The sequence below is a fragment of the Vulpes vulpes genome, chromosome 9 (genome assembly GCF_048418805.1).
Source record: "Vulpes vulpes isolate BD-2025 chromosome 9, VulVul3, whole genome shotgun sequence".
Taxonomy (NCBI): domain Eukaryota; kingdom Metazoa; phylum Chordata; class Mammalia; order Carnivora; family Canidae; genus Vulpes; species Vulpes vulpes.
Genome location: NC_132788.1, coordinates 64,558,243 through 64,570,874, shown reverse-complemented (window position 1 = coordinate 64,570,874; position 12,632 = coordinate 64,558,243).

The following is a 12,632-nucleotide window of genomic DNA, read 5'->3' as shown; positions in this document are numbered from 1 at the left end:
TTGGATTTTGAAGGACCTCATCTGACATGAACAGCTAAGGAAATACTGAATGAATCACTCTTTTCAGAATGAACATGAATTTTTCCTTCTTCAGTGACAGAAATTAGATTTTAGCTGTGATTTCCATGACCTTTTTAGTTAATTATATTCTAAAATAATTTGTTGGATATAGAGCTAGAAATTTTGTCTTCATTATGTAAATTAAATTTAGGATCAATGAACAGTAATTAAAGAGTAAATAATAGAACAAAGAGGTTAATATTATTAGATTCATGTTTGTTACATGGTGATTGTGGGAAAATCTAGAGATATTACTTTTCAAAGGCCATGTCATTTAGAAACAATAATTTATTTAGTACTTGATAACTAGAAGGAGTATTAGAAGTCTTTCAATTCAGAGTTCTTATCATTTGAGGAAAGGTCAATTCAGAGAAGAAAAGTCTTTGCCTTAAATCAGAAAGCATGTTGAGGGCAGACCTGGTGCCAGAACCTGCGACTCCCAACTTGACTAAATAATGATCAGAATTTACTGAAAAATGTGGAAATAAAAAATGGAAACTCCACTTTTGAAAATCATGACTATAAATTGTCATTGTTTCATGTCTAACAATGGCCAGCTGAAATGGTTGTGGTAATGAAATTTTGCCTAGAACTCAAGCCAATTGTTAGGTCAGCACTTCTCCGATTATTTGTTCACAGGAACTCTATGGATTCTTAAAAATTATTGAAGTCCCCAAAGACTTTTTATTTATATAGGGTATATCCATAAGTATTTACTGATTAGAAACTAGGAATTTCTAATAGCTTTATTGAGATAAAACTCACATAGCACACAGTACATCAATTTAAATTGTAAAATTCAATTTTTAAAATATAAAATATAGAAAACCATCACCACAGTCAATTTTGGAACATTTTCAAGATCTCAGAAAGAAATACCATGCCATTTAGCTACCACTTTTCTACCCTCTCACTATCACCAATAGCACCCTTGCCCCAAGAAACCACCAATCTACTTTATGTCTCCATAGATAAGTTTCGCTACCCCAGGCTTTTCACATGAATTGAATCATATGGTCTTTTGTGGATAGCTTATTTCACTTAGCATAATATTTTCAAGGTTCATTAATTTTGTAGCCAATATTAGTACTTCAATACTTTTTATGGCCAAATAATATTCCATCATATGTATTTGTAGTATTTATTAAGACATTTAGGGTGTCTCCACCATTTGACTTTTATGAATAATGCTACCATAAACATTCATGTACAAGCTTTTGTATGGATATTATATTCTCATTTCTCTTGAGTATATACCTAGAAATAGAATTGTCGGGTTATATGGAAACTCTAGTAAATAATTTGAGGAACTGACAGACTGTTTTGCAAAGCTGCTGTATGATGTTACATTCCTACCAACAGTGTAGAAGGTTTTTGTTTTCTCTGCATCCTCAGTGACACTGGTTGTTATGTGACTTTTTGATTCTATCCATTCTAGTATGTGTGGAGTCATATCTCATGTGGCTTCATTTTTTATTTCTTTGATGTCTAATAATGTGGAGAATCTTTCTATATGCCTATCGGAAATTTAGAGAAATGTCTATTAGCTTTTTTGTGCATGTTAAAATTGGACGATTTTTCTCACTATTGAATTATAAGAGATTTTTTATATATATTCTAGTTTTACCTCAGGCACCTGGGTGGCTTAGTGGTTGAGCATCTGCCTTTGGCTCAGGTCATGATCCCGGGGTCCTGAGATTGGGTCCTGCATCAGGTTTCCTGCAAGGAACCTGCTTCTCCCTCTGCCTATGTCTCTGCCTCTGTGTGTGTGTGTGTGTGTGTGTGTGTGTCATGAATAAATAAATAAAATCTTTAAAGAAAAAAAGAAATAGTTTTACCTCTACATTTTTGTCTAGATACCATACATATATATATATATGTATGTGTATATATATATATATGTATATATGTATGTATTACCTAATTGCCCTGACTAGAACCTCCAATACAAGATTAAATAGAAGTAGCATGAACAAACATTCTTGTCCTGTTCCTGATATTAGGAAAAAAGCATCCAGTCTTTCATCAGTAAGTATTTCATTGTTAAGCATCCAGTTTTTTGTTATTAAGTATGACATCAGTTGTGTCTTTATCAAGTTAAAGAAGTTCCCTTCTATTACTAATTTGTTGAGTAGTTTTAGCATGAAAGGGTGTTGGATTTTACTGAATATTTTTTCTACATCATTATGATTTATTATGTTAATTTATTTTTTGGATTTTAAACTAACCTTGCATTTCTGATATAAACTTCACTTGATAATGGTACACAACTCTTTTAATATATTGTTGAATTCAGTTTCTAGTAGGGTTTCTTTTTTTTGCATCTGTATTCATAAAGTGGAGGATCACATAGGTTTTTATTTTCATGGTATCTTTTTGTGGTGTTGTGTTTTTATTTTATTTATTTTTTATTTTTTAAAAGAGAGAAAGCAGGGCAGGGAGGGGCAGAGGAATAGAAAGAGAAAGAATTGCAAGGAGGTCCCACATTGAGCAAGAAGTCTGATGCAGGGATCGATTTCACAACCCTGAGATCATGACCTGAGCTGAAACCAAGAGTCAGATGTTCAACTTGGCTGAGCTATCCAGAGGCCACTTTTTTTTCTAGCTTTAAGGATAACACTGGCCTCATAAAAGAAATGAGTAAGTGTTCCTTTTTATTGTTTGGATGACTTTGTGGAAATCAGTATTTAGCTTTCTTTAAATGTTTGATAGAATTAATTGATAAAGCCATCTGGACCTGGGTTTTTCTTTGTGGGTAGATTTTTGTATACTGATTAAATCTCTTCACTTAATATAATTCTATTCAGATTGTCTATTTCTTTTGAGTAAATGTTGGCAGTTTATTTTTTTTTAGGGACTTGTCCACTTTATCTAAGTTATGTGATCTGTTGGAGTATAATTGTCCATAGTATTCCTTTATAAACTTACTTTTCTTCTGGTAGTAATGCCTCCACTTTTATTTCTGATTTTAACAAGTTGAGTCTTAGCTTTTTTTTTTTTTTTTTTTTTTTTGTCAGTCTATCTAATGATTGGTCAATTCTGTTGAACTTTTCAAAGAACCAGCTTTTGGGGATCCCTGGGTGGCACAGCCTTTTAGCACCTGCCTTTGGCCCAGGGTGTGATCCTGGAGACCCGGGATCGAATTCCACGTTGGGCTCCCAGTGCATGGAGCCTGCTTCTCCCTCTGCCTATGTCTCTGCCTCTCTCTCTCTCTGTGTGACTATCATAAATAAATAAAAATTTTAAAAAAAATTAAAAAAAAACAAAGAACCAGCTTTTGGTTTTATCAATTTTAGCTATTGTTTTTCTATTCTATGTTTCATTAATTTCTACTGTAATCCTCATTAGTTTATTTCTTATGCTTTATTTAAGTTTAGTTTGTTATTATTTTTTTGAGTGTCTTAAGGAGACAGTTTAGTTTATTGATTTGATTTTTTTTTCTTTCTTGACGTAAGTAGTTACAGCTATAAATTCCTTGCTAAAGATTGTTTTCACTATATCCTATATGTTTTGTTATGTGGTACTTTACTTTCATATATCTGAAAGAATTTTTTAACTTCCTTTTTTAATTTGACCCATAACTTATTTAGTCATCTGTTGTTTAACTTCTCCATGTTTGTGAATTTCCCTAATTCTTTCCCCATTATGGATTTCTAAATTAATCATATTTTTGTTGGAGAATATACTTTGAAATTTCTATCCTTTTAAATTTAATGGTTTATTCTGGGTGTACTATGTACACTTGAAAGAATTGTATATTTGGTATTTGATTCTTTTAAGTTGAAATATTGTATATATGTTTGTTAGGTCTACTTGGTTAACTTACTTCTGCACCCGTGTTGATCTTCTGTGTCTTTGTCCTATCCATTCTTGACAATGGGAAATTGAAGTCTCCCACTATTATTGTTATATTAAATATTTTCCTTTTATTTGTTTTGCTTCATGTATTTTGATACATTGTTTTGAGGTTCATATATATTCATAATTATTATAAATGCCTGTACATTAACAATCTTATTATTATGAAATGTGCCTATTTATCTCTAATGATATTTTTTACTCTTAAAGTCTGTTTTAATTGCTACTAGTATAGCCATTCCACCTTTCCCATGATGGCTATTTGCATGATATATACTTTTTCATCCTTTTCAATATATTTGTCTCCTTTAATCTATAGGCAACATATAATTGGATTATCTCTCTTTTATTGAGGGGTGTATCAAAATCTGACAACTTTTGCCTTTCTTTTTTTTTATGATTTTATTTGTTTATTTGAGAGAGAGAGAAAGAGAGCATGAGCAGAGAAGGGCAGAGGGAGAAGCAGACTCCCCAGTGAGCAGAAAACTTGATTTGGAGCTGGATTCTAGGACCATGGGATCATGACCTGAGCCAAAGGCAGATGCTTAAGCCCTGAACCACCCAGATGCTCCACAAGCTCTGCCTTTTAAGTGTATTTTTTAATCCTTTCACATTTAGTATTATTCATATATTTGGTTTCATATCTCAATTTTACTTCTTGTTTTCTATATGTATACCTCATTTTGTTTTCCTCTTTTCCTCATTTACTGCTTTAATTTTTATTAACTGAATATTTTCTAATATATCATTTAATTTCATTATTTTTTCACTATGTTTTTTAAATATATTTTTTGTTATTGATCTAGGGTTTACCATATACATCTTAACTTATCAAAATCAATTTCAGATTTATACTAGCTTAATTCCAATTATTTACAGAAATGTTACTCCTATGTAGCTCTATTAGGCCCATGTAATGTCCTTCCATTTGCCTTTTACCACATCCTTCACTGTTCTTGATTGGAGTTTAAACTTCTTTACAATCTATTGCAAATGAAATCAATTCCACTGGGGAGAGAGTGAACACTATTTATTTTAAGGATTATTCTCCCCCCCTATGTGAAATCTCTGAGTCAAGTCTGAAGCTGGGATTAGGGACAATAGCAAGCTTCTCCCTGTGTGACACTCCCATTCAGGAATGAGTGATAGGGTCATAGCAGCCTGAAGTCCTCTCAGCTACCCTTTCTTGGTTTGGAACCACTTCCAATATTAGGACTATTAGAGCCACAGTATTCTCAGTGGTAGTCTGTCTAAGGTAGAGCAGGGGTTGAATAGAAAAAAGGAGTCTTCATTTCTTGTTTGAAATCTTGCGGTAGTTAACTTCAGCATCAGACACCTGAGGACAGAATAAGAAATGCTGAAATCCTGCTCCTCCCAGGAAGAAAGCATTCTGACTGGGCACTGGGGTGAGAGGGTCTCTTGTGTTTGGGGCTGCAACAGTCTAGACTAGAATTTCTACCTCCCTGAGCTGGAGAGATGATGGAGTACATGGAGAGAGCAATCTCAGTAAGAAACCACAGATTCAAACCTTTTTTACTGAATTTTCATAGATTTTTCTGAATAGATATTTCTGCATTTACTGCTTACTATTAGGACCATTTCCAAAGGCTTTGAATGGTTTTGTTGTTGTTGTTGTCATTGTTGTTGTGAGTTTTACAATTTAACCAGGGAACAGGTAAGAAGAACTCCTCACAGTGTCATCTCAGAAGTGAATCTCTTTTCCTCCTACATTATAAATTAAAACGGAATTTTAAAAAACCCAAATATATATATTCCTTCAGGATCAGAGTATTATTGTCACATGCTATGCAACATCTGTATGTATTTTTCCTATAATGTACAGCCTCCACTATGTATTCATGAGACAATGAAAATGAAGAAGGTAAATAACATCTTAGCGCTATCATAAAACTAACATTGACCTTACAACCCCCCTGCAAGTGTCTTGGGGGCTTTTACAGAAGGCTGAATCACACTTTGAGAACAACAGGTCTAGATTTTAGATTTTTTTTTTGTTAAAATACATACCTTTTAATGAGAAACAAACCCAGGATATTATTGATTAAGGATGAAATTCAGGTTTCCTGATTCTACCTCTGGGATCATTCCACCAACATATGATATAGCATACTTTGAATATTGATTAATTTCATCAGTGTAGGTTTGAGCTGAATACAGAAAAATCAAACTGAAGCCATTTTACCAAAAGCTCACTGAAATTATTTTATATGTAAAAAATAGCTAAGAATAGGAAATAAATAAAATACTACATAAATACAATATATATATAGTGTATATATATACATATATATATATGAAAGAGAGATATTTCACTTTAACTATCTTTCACAATCTCACTTAATATCTCCCAAATATTATTTAATATACTTAAATATAGTAGTTTGTTAAATGAATCACTAAATCAATCGTTCATTGGCACACTAATGAGAAAAAATGGATTTGAACTTAATAACATGTTTAATAACCTTGACATTCAAAAATGAGACCCAATCATGGAAACCTACTTTAATTTTCAATGAAGACATAAGCAGAATTATTTATGTAGAGAAACTAGGGCAAAAGGACATTTGGATACTGAATTTATATTTGACAAGATGAATCAAGCAGCTGCCCTTAGCATCAATTTGTATGCAATGCATGAGTTTAGCCAAGGAGAAAAAGCTCTTCAAGCTAGTATATATTACTTAATGGCCAAACACTTTGGATCTACAAAAACTAGAGAGAGCAGAAATTAGTGACTCTAGGGGACCATGGAGATCAGAGAATGCTAATGTATGGCTCTAGAAAAAGAACCAGCAAGGAAAAAGAAAGATTGAACTGAGAACATTAGCTTAGATTCCAGCTCATCAGAAAACTGGCACAAACCAGAGTTACCAATTATTCCCTTTACTTCCTAGAATGCAGCCAGGATGATAGAGTTAGGAAACATTAGACTAGTTAACAGATGGGGGTGGGGAGTAATATTTGCCAATGAGAAGACAGTTAAATTGTTAACTGAAGTAGAAATGGCTCCTCAGCCAGACACAGAATCCAATGTTCCCTAAAAGCAAAGCTGGGATGATATATTTTGAGTACAAGAGAGGGTTTGCACGTAAAATTCTACAAATATAGAGAAATATTAGATAAGTATAAGGTTTCAGAGATTCTATATTCCAAATCACACATATCTAGTATCTTTTCTTGTTTTGTGGCTTAATCAGAGGGAATTTAGATTAATGACCTGCAGACTTCAGGGATCTAGGGAAAACTGAGAAGTCAAAATGAAGAATCAAATTCTCATTATCACTCCAGGGTTGCTATGCTCCATATCAAGTTATTTTGTTTATAACCTTGATATCAGGTGTAAGGACAATATTTTCATTCATTTAGTTTTCTACATATGAATTGAGGAGCACAATGGCTATAAGCAATTATTTAAACTAATAAATACTTCATGCTTATTGACAAGGCATTGTTATAGAACATGTTATGAAAATATGGCAGTGGGACTTATATGATTTAAATGGAATTATTGTAGAGTTTTAAATTTATTACCATAAGTAGATATTTATAAGTACTAGATTCTTGCTCTTTCTTAAAAATCCCCATGAATCTTTACAAAGTCCAGTCTTCAGTAGAAGCCAAGTTTTATTTTATTGGGAGTTATTCTATTTGCAGATGGCATAAGTCTGGTGCATTAGCTGCTTTTAAGGAAAATATAAGGGAAATGTTAATGAGATGCCTTAGATGTTGTTACGAATCTTGTCATTCTGCTTTACCTTCACCTACAGGAAAGGGAATTATAGAAATGGGTATCCTAGAGCCTGCAGTAGAAGAGAGCATCTGGGACTTTAACTGTGGGCACACTTGGTATTCTGTGCCTTCTGACATCTCCTTTGTTATTCCATTAAGTCATTTGATGACTCTCATTTCAGACAGTCAAGCACTAAGAAACCAAGAAATTGGGGAAAATAGCTTCTTTTCTTATCATGGAGGTAATCAACAAGAAGGGTATAGGATTATGTGGGACACCGATGAAAGAGTAATGAATTTTCTGCAGTGGGAGTGTATGATTTTAGAGTGTAATATAAAAAGGGGACATTTTCTCTATTATTTGATAAATGAAGAAGAATTTACACACTGAGAAAGGAGTACTTCTTTCAAGACAAAGGAAACAGAATGAGCAAGAAGATATCAATATAAACTCACGTACCTTTCTCAGCAAATGTAAACTTCGGTGTAGATTGTCTTCAAATGATGTGCACAGTTGTAGGCATTAATCAGTCAGTGGTCAAAACCCTATCCAGCTCCCTAGAACCTTCCATTTTCCTTTTTTTTTCAACAGTTCAGCCAAATTGTGCATAGTTCAAGCAATGTCTCTCTCCCTTACCTTCAGACATGTCACTTGAGCTGTCTGCTTCTGTATAATATCTTCCCTACAATGTCTCTAATACAGAGGATTCTGAGCTTAAATGATTAAAAGTCAGACTTCATGAAATGAGATTTTACTTTGGGTGCTAGAATTTTCTTGAGTATCTGCCAAATTTTGACTTCATTTTTCTTTATAACTTATGAGTTCCTTTTTGTTCTTTGTTCTTGTCAGATTTTATCTAAACATGAAAAAAAATTTCAGGTGTAGACTTTTTCCAAAATGTTTCTTTCCTTTGATATCTGTGTCTTTTCACACAAGAATATGTTGTTTGAGCCATTCTGATGATGTCTACTCTGATCACAAACATATCAAAGGTAATGCAGTATCATCTATGGTATCTTTGAGTATATGTCATAATCCCTCTAGAGAGTAATATAAACTGAAATGTTCTGAGGGCTTCTCATGTACCAGGCACTGTTCTAAATAGAGCATGGACTCATTCAACTGTCACAACAACCCAGTAGGGTAGTACCATTTTGTAAATGGGGAAGCAAGGCTTAGAAAATTTAGGGAGCTTGTCAAAGGCCACACAGCTGATCACTGTTGGAGCTGATTTTAATCCAAGATCTTCTTACTTCAGAGATGATGCCTGTCATATTCTCTTTTTGCTACACTGTCTCTTTCATGTTTGCTAACAAGAAAAAGGAGAAAAGAGGAAAATAGAAGAAAAGGAAAGAAAGAGGGAAGGAAGAAATGAGGGAGAAATCAAGCTGGGTCATCTCAAATTCTAATAGGTCTTACATTTTTTAAATGTTTTATTTTAATTCTCAAAAGACCTAATTATGATACACAAAAATACTTGTGGTATTTTTTTTTAATTCAAAGATATGACCACTTCAGTAAGAAAGCTGTGTCCCTTCTTGGCTTTCCCTGTTTGTCATACAAAGGAAGCTGGCTGATGGGCTGATAAATCAGTCATTTGCAGCTTACTGATTATATTGTATGAGAAAATGGAAACTTTAAAAAATTATTTGGCCCTTTGATTCTTTTAAAATGCATTGAATTCCTTTATTATTCTCTAAACCACAGTGGCTTGACTGAGATTCCCACTGACTCTCATTATTTCAAACCATTCCCTTGAGGTGTTTTATTTTTCTTCCCCTTAGTATTCTGAAACTCTGGGGTATAGCACTGGTGAATAGGAAATTTGTCATGAAGAAATGAAGAAAGTGGAAATCAAGAAGTGTCAGCCTTCAATACAATGATCATGATAATTTACAAAAAATTTGCCAACATACTACTATTTTCTTGCAATAAAGAAGTCATCTGGTTTACAGCTCAGTAAGCATCAAGGTGCCAGAACAGAACATGTATAAGTTGATTTTAGTTGCGTCAATAATTATCGTAATGAGTTTTTTGGAAGGGAAACCGGTTTTACCATCTGACCATATGTGTTCACATCTGTGAGTGTATGAATGCATGTGGTTGTGCACAGAAGTATGTGTTGGTGTGTGCATGCTTATCACCATGAGGCCAGTGCAGGTTCTGATGTAAGAGATTCAGTGGAATCAAAGGGTGGGAGCCTATGCCCGATTCATGGCCAACATGTGGCTCTCATTACACAAGGCCCACCAACATTCCCTTTTGTATTTTGCTACTGTTCCCTAAAGCATGGATAGCAACACATCCTCTTCCAGACGCCCAGAACATAAAGGGAGATCTGAGACAACAAATGTTTTCCCAAGTAGGGGATGTATAAATAAATGGCACAGTTGCAGGCCATTCCCTGAAGCAATTTGTTGTATGCATGCCTCTTGCTCTCTCCTTTTCCTTTGTCTCCCTCCCAAGGCTAGACATGGGACCAAAAACCACTCAGAATTTCTCTCTTCTGTATCTATATGACTAGAGACTATCTCTGCAATATTTGATGGATGCCTGAGGTAATTACTGCTCAATCATGATGTTTCCCAATTAGGTAGTCCTTCAACCACAATGGAAAAATTACAAGTGAATGGGAAGTTCAGTTAAACCAGAATGAAACAAAACAAAAGAAACAATGAATCAGATAATCCATATTACAACTCTAGCCCGGCACTTTCTAAATATCCTCAAGTCTAATCTTAACTAAATAATCAGATTGGCTTTTCTATAGAAAGTTAATTTCCATCTGAAAGTTAATTATCAAACTTTGTAGTTCAACACAGAGAGGATGGATTTGTACAGAAATATAAAAAGATGTGGTCGCCTTCATTGTTGTTATTAGGCTATAGAAAAATTAATAATAATAACTAACACGTATCAAATTATTCCATGTGTTTTACATGACTTTCATTTTATCATCATTTGCAGTGATTATAATCTATATAAAGATGGCAAATGAGGAAATAAGGGACCATGAGATTAAGTAACTAGCTTCATCACTTTTACATGGTAAAAATGGGATGAATGAGACAGAATAATCCCAGAATCACATTCTACATGGCTACATCATATTCCTATTCCTTACATTAGTCATATGTCACATAATTTGTCAGTATCTTACTTACATATTATTTTACTTCAACCTACAAACTATCTTCCATGAGATGGATAAGGGAAGCAGTTGTGAATGGTCTCACAGTTTCTAAGGGCTGTACATAGCTCCCAAACTCAGATTTTCTTCCCCAAGATCCAGGACTTTTTCTATCATTCCATTTTAATCAGCTTCCTGGTTGGACTCCAATTAAGAGAGTGTGAGGAGTTCTTTTCTAAAATTCTTTCTCTTTTAAATCTTTTGGGTTATCCTGCTTATCTCTTTTTATCTATGTACTTTTTAAATTGTATCATACATTTTTATTTTTTCTTCGTTACTTTCGGTTGTCTCTTAATGATCTATAATTTGTTTCTACTTTTTATGTCTTTGTTCATAATTCCATCTCAGTCCAAAAACACCTTTTTTTTAAAAAAAAAGATTTATTTATTAATTTGAGAAAGAACTGAGAGAGACAGGGAGAGGGAGAGGGAATCTCAAGCAGACTCCCTGCTGAGCACAGAGCCCCATGTGGGGCTCAATCTCACAATCCTAAAATCATGATCTGAGTCAAGATCATGATCTGAGTCGAAATCAAGAGTTAGATGCTCAGCCAGCTGAGCCATCTAGTCACCCTCCAAAACATCTTTTAGTTTTTAGTTTTAAAAGAATTTATTTATGTATCTGAGACAGAGAGAGCATAAGAGACAGAAATCACAAGCAGAAGGGAAGGGTAGAAGGGGAAGAAGACTCCCTGCTGAGCCAAGACCCGAAATCAGAACTTGATTCCAGGACCCTGGGATCCTGCCCTGAGCTGAAAGGCAGATGCTTAAGAGTCTGAGCCACCCAGGAGCCTTTAAATGTCTTTTAAAGGTATTATGACAAATAGCCTGTTACATTATATACTGTCTATTCTAAAGGTTTACATTTGTATGTGGCATTCATAAACATTTATCCACAGTAAATGTATCACTATGTCACATATTCAAGTGACTTCCCTATCCCTATTTCATACATTTGAAGTTAGTATCACAGTTTAAAATGGAAAACAACAAAATTAGCTAAAATTCTTTTGTTCATTTTGCTGCTAATAAAAATGAAGGTGATTACATTTCTTATGTTTCTGTACAAATCCAATCATCTCTGTGATAAACAATAAGAAGTTTGAAAAATAACTTTCCAATGAGTGCTCTATAGAAAAGCCAGTCTGATAATTTAGCTAAGATTAGAATTGAGGACACTAAGAAAGAGTGATATTAGATTTTTAATATAGATCATCTCATTCATTGAGCTTGCTTTTATTTTCTTTTATGTTGCTTTCACTGAGCTTCCAAATCACTTGCAATTTTTTCTGTGGTCATCTAGTTAGTCCTCTTTCCTATATTTGTTCTCTTTCTCTTTGTGTTACAAACCCTTTCTTGCTCACATTATCATTCTGAGTATACGTATGTATATGTGTGCATTTTAAATTATAGATTAGCATTTTAGGAAAAACAATGACATACCAAGTAGTGATTCATCATATCCCACATTGAAAGCAATGAGGCTGCTTCAAAAATCAGCGCTTGGGCTGCTTTAATGCTGTGGGTCATTTCACAGCCCGACAAGTAAATCCTACAATAATCCATCTTGCCATGACAGGGAGATACAGCATCTTATATTCTAATAATAATCCAAGAAAATACAACTTTACAACTCAGTGAAAGAGAAAGTACAAAACACTTTCCATTAACCTAGGGCATTAGTTTGCATTGTGTGTTGTATTTACTAACGAATAACAGATTCTTTCATAATTAATCTTTGAGCATTTTTTAATCAATATTCAAAAATATA